The sequence below is a fragment of the Haliotis cracherodii genome, unplaced genomic scaffold (assembly GCF_022045235.1).
Source record: "Haliotis cracherodii isolate W230 unplaced genomic scaffold, xgHalCrac1.p SCAF_2, whole genome shotgun sequence".
Classification (NCBI taxonomy): domain Eukaryota; kingdom Metazoa; phylum Mollusca; class Gastropoda; order Lepetellida; family Haliotidae; genus Haliotis; species Haliotis cracherodii.
The window spans coordinates 10,621,611-10,630,366 of NW_027266275.1; the positions used below are offsets into that span (position 1 = coordinate 10,621,611).

At 38.1% G+C, this 8,756-nt stretch overlaps 1 pseudogene; it reads left to right on the top strand.

Moving 5' to 3' along the window:
- Positions 1 to 958: 958 nt before the first annotated feature.
- LOC139467427 (uncharacterized) lies at positions 959 to 1,867 on the top strand (annotated as a pseudogene).
- The last annotated feature ends 6,889 nt before the right edge of the window (positions 1,868 to 8,756 follow it).

The following is an 8,756-nucleotide window of genomic DNA, read 5'->3' on the forward strand; positions in this document are numbered from 1 at the left end:
AATTTCCTAACGCTGATGCAATGGCTGCTTGTTCGTCCAGAGTACATTTGCCGTTGTTAATTTGATAGTTGTGACACTTTGTGAATATTCATTGAGTATATTATCACGGCAATAATCAGCACAAGCAGTACAAAGCAGATTTTGTTTTTCTGTCAACAATTTTTTTCAATTAATTTCTTCACAATGCATTTGGGTATTTTTTTCCAAGATAGTTTTAGTACCTTAAAGTTCTTTCCATGTGAAAATTCTCTATGATTCTTGCACCCGCATTCCATGTTGCTGTTTTGTGTGGGAATGATTATTCCAAGATCGGCCCCTTTTATATGGTCTCAAGTAATTGTGTATTTCTTGCAACCAATCAATGACTTTAAATTTCATGACGCCTCATTTTCAAATTTCGTTTTGTCATTGTTTCTTAATTCAGAGTAGTGCATAACTACACTTATGTCAATATCCATCTCCCATACATTCCTCAAATTAATTTCTGTGCATGTATATGTTCCGTTTGTTTACGTATATGTCGCTTCCGTTCATGCGCAGTTGCATCCCAATGGTGGCATGTTGTGTCGCTGTAGTGTGCCTCGGCTTTCATGACTACATTTTTTTAATGTTTGTTCCCGTTATGGCTGTCTAAAGATCTATGAGCATGTCGGGTATGTATATTTGTGAATATCTACCTCTTGAACGATGTGTGTTTTTTGTGTTTTTTTCCTTATTTTCATAGATGGTTAATGTCAGTCCATGTGCTGATGGGGTATCGAAAATGCGGTATTTTGGGGGTCCGCTCCCAATTCCGAAAACGTTCTCGTATAGCCCAATTGGGCTATCCTCATATAGCCCGATTGGGCTATTCTGGCTTTTATAGCCCGTTTCGTGGGTTTCCCCAACCTGTGGGAGCAGCCTCCAGAAAGTCGGCAGAAATAATCACCGAGACTGATGAAAACATGGTGGCATATTGGGTGATGACACTCCACAGAAGCTTGTGGACACGATTCTATACTTAACAGGTACATGTGAATATTTCGTTGTTGTCACTAAAATATTAACAGTAAAATTTCAGTTTTTACACACAAGAATGTTGCAGTTGTTATGATTCGTCTGCTAATGTTGAAAATCATTGGGACAATGCCGTACCATGTCTTTTGCACATACCATAGAAATATTTTATTATATTTTAATTCTTTCGTCAGGACTACACTTTTCTTTGCGCGGAGGTGAGGAACACAGACGCCTGAGACTCTTCAGGGATCCTCAGATAACAGGACCTCATACTGATGACAACGGGAGGCAGTATCGTCTGTATTAGAAAGATGTATCGAAGAGTAACACTGGTGGTTTAGGACAAAGGAAAGTCGTCCCAAAGGAGGTCCGAGCTTATGATTGTCCAAACTCGGAGAGATGTTACGTCCGCCTTTATAAAAAATACAGGCTTCTTTGGTAAGATTTCTTTTGACAAATGGTAAACAATGAATCGTTTGTAAAATGGTTTATATAAATGTACTAATCAGCGTCGGTCGAAAAAAGGAATGAATGCAACCATATGTTATCCTAATACTTATGTTGTATATCAAGTCATGTATTCCAAGATGTTTATTTCTTTTACTGCAGTAAGGAAGCAGGCGAGGAAACTAATGCATTCTACGTCACACCACTGAAGAAACCGAAACCAGGAGAATGGTTTTCCAGGGTTCCCATTGGCCACAACACGCTGAAAACTACTGTCAAGAGGTTGTGTGCAGCGGCAGGCATACAGGGATGGAAAACAAACCACTCATTAAGAGCTACGTCAGCAACTCGCCTCTACCGTTCAGGTGTTTCGGAACAACTTATTTGTGAACAAACTGGTAATTTTCTTCTCATCTCTTGATTTGCACATTACGATGTTGTAACACTGAGTAAAAGTAATAAGTATTCTAAACTTTCAATGAGTGAGTGAGTGAGTATAGTTTTACACCGCTTTTAGCAATATTCCAGCAATATCACGGTGGGGGACACCAGAAGTGGGCTTCACACATTGTACCCATGTCGGGAATCGAACCCGGGTCTTTGGCGTGACGAGCGAACGCTTTAACCACTAGGCTACCCGACCGCCCCAAACTTTCAATGATAAGTATTGCAAGTTTCTTAATTAACTATTAAAATTGCCTGTCTATATAACCACTCTAAATACTGAACTGTACCGTTTCGAGAATGTATGTATGCAGCGTGTATGTATAACTACTATTTAAATGCATTCTCATTTTAGAGGATTGGAATCTGTAATAGATTGAATTTGGTTCTTCAGTTTAATTCTTTATTTAATTGAATTTCAGGTCACCGCAGTGAAGCCGTTAGGGTGTTCAAGAGGTCTTCAGATGACCAAAAGGCATCAGTTTCCGACCTGTCATGCGTTGTCCCCGACAGAAAGAGAAAAGTTGATTCTGAACCAACTGCTGAAACTTCTGAACTAGAATCAAAAGTTTCTGTTAGCTGTGGAAAATGCAAAGACAAACAGTATTCGTTAACTTAATTTCAACTGAAATAAAGAATTGATGAAAAAGTGGTTTGTTATTTTGTTTTTTTTGAAGGATTAAGAAAATCAGGTATCTGAAACGGGCTCCGATTTCTCGAAAAAAACTTAAGAATTCTTACTCAAAAACTTTTCTGACTACATTTCTCTACTTGTTTCCAACACTAAAGTCTGATTTCAACCTATACTGTAACTTTGTACAAAATATCACACTGAAGCGTTCATATGGGATAAATTTGCTAATGTCGTAAATTCGGTTTTGACTGAAAACTTGGTTTGTTTCGAAATCAGGGCAAGGTTTTACTTTAAACAGTAAGACCCAATAAGAGGTCTTACTTTCAAAAGTAAGACCCGGTAATAAGTCTTACTTTCAAAAGTAAGACCTGCTACTGGGTCTTACTTTTAAGAAGTAAAACCTCCAACTCAGCAAGAGGTCATTACATGAAATTCGAGTACCTCCAGTATAATGGGACATATCAGTGACAAGTTTATATATGCAAATACTGTCAAATATCTCTGTCAGGACACGGCAAACAAGTCAGTGTTCCTCCGAAATAGGAAGATCGACCTCGGTGGAGAATTTAAACACGGAACAACTTCCGTGTTTGGTTTAGTAGTGTCGTGGGGATTGACTAATTGAATGCTTCCTTTTTCTGAAGCTTCCAAATAATAAGCTTCACTAATCACCCAGTATTGGCTTGTGGACAAACAAACTTCAGGATGGCATTAAAATAAAACGATAAAACCAGAAGTGAATACAATCGATATAGTAATAATATCTAACTGTGCTCAAAGGCATATAGGTGCACACTATGAACCACCAGTTAACCTTTAAGAATTGAGGTAATCAGATCGATATTTCAGTATGATACCATCTGCTCCCTTGTTATCTAAATAGAATAAGATGTTACGTTCAAACTGAAAGACTCCAACGTTATTGCTTGGCCTAAAACAACGTCCACTTGCTCGGGCTTAGGTTTCAAAGGATAACAGATGACTGTTGACGGAGCGTGTCTGATGCTTTCATGTGGCAGAGATACAATTAGGAATCCCCAAGGCATTGGAGGTTTTACGTACATGCAGCCTAAATGAAATCTAAAGTTGTCGGTTTTGAAAAATATTGAAGGGTTATTTTATATCTTTCTCATGCAATGATTACGTTACGGGGAACCTCAAGTAGAAGAAAGCATTCATAATATACTTGGGATTTATATATCGTGTGATATATTGAACGTGTTATTTTTTAGAGCTATATGATTAGAGAGATGACTTCAACTTTCCCTGTAAGTCGAGCAATATTCCTGCAGCCCCTTGTGTCTACATTTCACAACTTTTGAAGTGCAATCGAGCATGCTCTCTCTACCAAGATTTCAAAGAGCGTCATACGACTCTTGCCCAGAAGCTGTTTGATAAAGGCCTCAGTAATGCTTTCAAAAAGCTTTATGGTAGACATGTTTGAACATTTCCAAATTTGACGCATCAGTGACAAGAATGATGTCCTATGCAATGCCCTCTTTTGACTTGTACCATATGTTCCTATGGTTTTTTTATGAACATGGAAATAGTTTTGTCGCATTTATTTACGAACATTCTGGCCGCTATGCCTACTTCAGTTAGTATAATTCACTAGAATGTTTTCTCAATGTAGTTAAACTGTTTAAACCCCACACAGTGACTCATACTAATAGTTACTAGTATGTCTTCAACCATGACACGGGGCGGTCGGGTAGCCTAGTGGTTAAAGCGTTCGTTCGTCACGCCGAAGACCAGGGTTCGAATCACGACATGGGTACAATGTGTGAAGTCCATTTCTGGTGTCCCCCGCCGTAATATTGCTGGAATATTGCTAAAAGCGGCGTAAAACCATACTCACTCACTCAACCATGACTATACATGTAGGAAGTCTTCAAGTGTTTTCATGTTCAACAATGTTTTCGCCTTCTTGACATGTGCATCTTAAAATGTACACCTTAAAACATTATTCATTTTCTCGTCTTGTCACAAGAATAAAAAGGACCAAAACATGGGAAGCGAAACATTTAATGCCATCACCAAGTGCCCGCGAACACGTGCGCTCCCTATCCTATGTCATTCTGTCTTGAAGACGTGTGTTCCCTTCAGAAACAGAAACATCACAACATGATGAATGTTTAAATTTGCCTGAATAGCTGAAAGGTTGATGAAACAGCGACATCGAATCTTCAAAAGGATATGATTTTAAGATCACCGACTATTGGTGGAGCGGCTAGTTTCAACAAACCACTGTCTCCTACACTATATATTTGCCACTGACGTAGTTCAACAGTATCTACGAGCTCTAAAAACTGCCCAAGTCCCTTAGTACAAAAATATTATAAGGTTTAACCTTTTGTTGACGCCAGACAGAAGCTTACAAACGTTCATCATTCAATAAGTAAAACTGCTCTTGTGTACTTTCAAAATTGACTGCCTCTTAACTCATCATTCTTGTCTTTGAAGGTTATGCTGAAATGCAGAATATTGATAGAGCGGCTATTTTCCTGTTTTACCGGTCATCAGGGGAATGGACTTTTTAACTCACCTGATTGAAAGTGATGGGAACTTCTCCTCAGAAACCACTGGATAAATGGAGCTTGTTTGTTCCGACCAATGAAGACACCTAAACATGTTCAAGTCGTTCGAATCCTACATGGTTGCCACGGCAATTATTACCATTATTCACAGACAGTCATTTTGGTTTAAATTGTAATGTGGTATACGTTTAGTTGGTTGTGGGATACAAGAAGATGTGTTTCTATTTCGGAAAGTAGAGAACACACATGCACAAAACAGAAATAAAAACAAGACGAAGACAAAACCTGAAGACGGATAGAAGATACAAATATGAACTAGGTACCAGAGTTGATGAGTTCACGATCGAGTCGACGGTATACTCAGCACGTGCATATCGAACCGTCCCTGCTCCTGACCAGTCTGCAGAGTTTTCCATAAGATTCAGTCTCAAGGAATTCATAGTGAGTGAGTATGGTTTTACGCCCTTACGCAATATTCCAGCAATATCACGGCAGGGGACACCAGAAATGGGCTTCACACATTGTACCCATGTCGGGAATCGAACCCTGGTCTTCGGCGTGACGAGCGAACGCTTAAACCACTAGGCTACCCGACCGCCTCCAAGGAATTCATAAGGAACGCTGTTCCAGATTTATATGCAAAACAGTTCGATCTCGTAAGTGTGGGGGTAATTGCATTCTTAAGGGGATATTTTGATTTTAATTATTTTTTGAATAAAAACAAGTGGTGTTTTACTATAAATTAATAATTGTTCCGTTTTCTGCAACGTTTGGACATTTGGCCTTGTTTTGACCCTTGTGTGATGACCATGCTCTTGTATTGTCTGAAACTGTTAGTTAGCTCTTTAAACATCTCTGCAAATTGAAGACATGGGAAGACAATCCTTGGCAGGACTGTTTCCTCTGCCGGATGTATTTTGTTAAGTTATTAAGTCTCAGTATAAATGTAACAAATATTTGAATATCAAAGCTGGCAGCAACGTTTGTTATGTGGCTGTCTTGTTGATAATTTAAACTATGGCCTGCACGGCCAGGTGTGCTACAAAATCGTGACACTATTTTTCTTATTTCCCACTGAAGCAATGTCAGAACAACCATACATCATTTCGGGAACACTAAGTCTGGAAACCGCAGGGTAATAACAGGGATTGTGAGTCGTCTTCAGTAATTATGCCATCAAACGATTTCAGACACAAGAACTGAAAGGTTCAATAAGGAATCCCTGGGGACTGATAATACTACAGCTTCAATCCAAGAAACTCCAATTACGTCTGCACGATTACCAATGACTCATTTCATGTTGTCAATGCAATGACTTTACAAATATAATTTTTTTAAATATTTTAGACATAATATCTTTATTCGTTATTGACCTGGTGAATTCTTAATGAAGAGGGTGACAATATGAACAGTGTCCCTTTGCAAGCAATATCTTTTGCAATAATGCTGCAAAAGGTTTACAGGAGACGTAACACACTTTCACTGATCAAGCATTTGCGCCACCGGGTGCAATCCTAGAGTTTGACAAAGGTTTTTTTTCTGGAATCGTTTATTTTTTGGGGCTTACCATTATTTACACGCTTAGCTCTGGATGAGTCCGGGCTTCGGGTGACTCGTACAGTCACATCAGTATATCCGAAGCGCCGTTATTCCAATGGATGCTAATGTAACGTAACATACGCCTTCTGAATTGGATTAGGAAAGGGGTGAAATTTCGACATAGACATGTACAATATGTCTTTTTCTTCTTATATAGAATCTAGTGGAATACAGAAATACTACAATACTTGTTCATACCTTTAATCACATCTACGATGCATCTAAATCATATTCCATACATATTTTAATTGAATATTATTGAAAGGCTACAACAAAAAATTAACGTTGTGACTATTGATATGTAGTCAATATGATCCAATATGATATGATCTACTTTGGAATATTTGAAGACCTGGTATTTCTCGTCTTATGTTTAAGAAAATATTTCAGTTACCCGTTTATCAAAAATATCCTTCATTGTGGACATATATATTCGTATCTCTGTAACAACGATAAGAATTACAATCTGATGACAATGGATTCATGTAGACTGCTTTATTCCTCTGATGCGGAATATAGAATATGAACTTTGTTCTTATATTATGGTATTAATATGTTTTATCAAAACTGGATATCTACTATGAACAACAGTTCAAGATATAACCTTTATAAAATATTAAAGTTTGTTAGGACCAGAAAAGTATCTTTATGCAATTTTTAAAAGTGACTAAAAGCTTCGAGACATTTTCGTGAAGTATAGAGGGGGCCTATTGATACATGCATGAGAAACTGCCCTTTAAGTGATCGCGGTCTCGAGGATGAATTGTGATTTCACTTGTATGTGCTATTTTTGGTGTTATTGTAAATGAATATTTACCAAAGCCATGTCTCAGTAATGTATATATGCATACATTTATAAAAGTATTTGCCACAAACGTCCCAGAGCAAATTAAATCATTAAGCTTGTTTATTTATCATGCTTATCAAAGAATAAAGTATTTCTTAAACACCGTTTAATTGCATATTTCCATTTACATATTTGTAAAGTGTTAATTGCATATGGGCCTGTGGCCTTAATACTGAAATAAATTATTGATTGATTTAGCTCATGAATTATATGTGCCAATATGTCGCAACGTTGGATTGCAGTGCTTTGGGGAAATCAAGGAAGTTCAATGCTGGAACTCCTGACAAATTTGTCACATGGTATTAGGCCCCTACAAAACTGCTTTCACCTCTTTTATCACCGCTCAATCCATCGAGGGTGGCAGAACGAAGGATGACTCGCAATGAAAACACTGAAAGCCGTTTGACGTCGTTTAATGATTCAATTTCCACAACAGCCCGATGTATTTGGGAACGATTGACTAAGGTGTCAACGACTCAGCGAAGCCATCAGTGATGGATGCCAGTCTCCAAAGGTGGTCATTATTGATACTTCTGTATATGAAGCGTTATTGGGGGAATATTGTCAGTGGAATATTGCAGTAAGTAGTCACTGCAATATTCCAAATTACAGTCGATTGTAGTTTTAGTCAAATTACAATAAGAACATTAAAGCTATATATTTGTTCTCTGAGACCCCTGAAGATCCGGGGTAGAATAGGTCTTCACCAACCTATGCTTGCCGTAAAAGGCGACTATGCTTGTCGTAAAAGGCGACTAACGGGATCGGGTGGTCAGGCTCGCTGACTTGGTTGATACATGTCATCTGTCCCAAATTGCGTGGATCATTGCTCATGATATTAATCACTGGATTGTCTGGTCCAGACTCGATTATTTACAGGCCGCCGTCATATAGCTGGAATATTGCTGAGTGCGGCGTTAAACAACAAAAAAACCAAAAAAACCCTGTTCTCTGTGTTTTCTATTATTGTATACATTTTAAGCGTTAAAAAACTACACCGGAATTACCTTGATTACCCACGTGGTGAAGATATAGGTGGTAAGATACTAAATCCGTACGTCACACGTGTTTCGTACAAGGTTGACCTTGTATTATTCGTTTTGATTGGATGACTGTGACCTCTGTCACACCGGGACTACTTTTTTCATTAATAAAACATCTCATGTGAGCGAGAGATATTAACAAACACTTTATCAAACCAAACAAGATAGTCACACACATCAAATTCGGTTTGCATCCTATATAAGTT